The sequence below is a fragment of the Lipotes vexillifer genome, unplaced genomic scaffold, assembly GCF_000442215.2.
Source record: "Lipotes vexillifer unplaced genomic scaffold, Lipotes_vexillifer_v1.1 scaffold717, whole genome shotgun sequence".
Classification (NCBI taxonomy): Eukaryota; Metazoa; Chordata; class Mammalia; order Artiodactyla; family Lipotidae; genus Lipotes; species Lipotes vexillifer.
The window spans coordinates 5,062,780-5,063,820 of NW_006798707.1; positions in this window are offsets into that span (position 1 = coordinate 5,062,780).

Sequence of the window (1,041 nt, forward strand, 5' to 3'; positions counted from 1 at the left end):
CCGTCTTTCCCTCCCCTATTCCACTGCCCAGAGACCCGCCTTCTCCCACAGAGGGGGCAGTTCACTCACCCACAGATGGCCCACCTACCTCCAGATTCCCCGGACTCAGAGCATATGGAAAAGGCTTTTCACTTAATAGACAATCCACTTTTTTTCTGTGCTTTCTCCCCCCTCTTTGGCTTCCTCACATGAAGTCTGCTCTGGGGCCAGGAGATGGGAGGGGAGGGGAGCTGGAGGGAAGCGTCCTCAGCGAACCAAGCCCCAGACTTGAAGACACGTGGCCCCGAGCCCTGTTCTCTCCCAGGCTTAGGCTCTGACTGCCTTGGTAGACCTGGCTTTGAAACCTGCTTGCACTTCACTTCAAAGAATCCCAGAACCAGAGAGACAAGGGGAAAACTTGGCAGGAAAGAAAGCAAAGAAACTGTTCTGTCACCCTCTGCTCTCATAGCCAGTCAAGGTGGTTTTTATTCCACAGATTCTGTGAGATTCATATTTTTTCCCACCTGGCCTCTATGTTTGGATGCTTGTACTTGACTCACATTTATCCAGCCTCTTCTGAGTGCCAGGAGCTGTGTTAGGCACTTTATATACATTATCCCATGTGGTCCTCACCACGCTCCGAGGAAGTATGTGTTAGTCCCTCCAATCTGCAGAGAGGAGCCTGAGACTCAGGAGTTCAGGTGACCCTCCCAGGGTCACAGAACTCACATGTGATAGGGTGAGGGTGACAGACTCTGCCCTCTGCTGTGATGATGTGTGGGATCCCAGCGTTTCTGGCTGATGACAAACCACGGCAGATAAGCTGAGCACACAGCCCCCTCATGGCCTCCCAGAGCGGGCTGGCGAGGGAGAAGGGCCAGCCAGCATTTGGTGGGCCATCAGTCTGGCACCTGTCGCAGCACAGAAGAAAACCGTGCCTTCCGGCAATGCTCCCCATGTTCCTAAAATCGCAGAAGCCCAACAGCACCATCGGGAGAGTGGGCTGGCCTGTTGGGTGCTGTTTGCCTCTGTCTCTGCTCTGCTTCCCACCCAGTAGCCTGA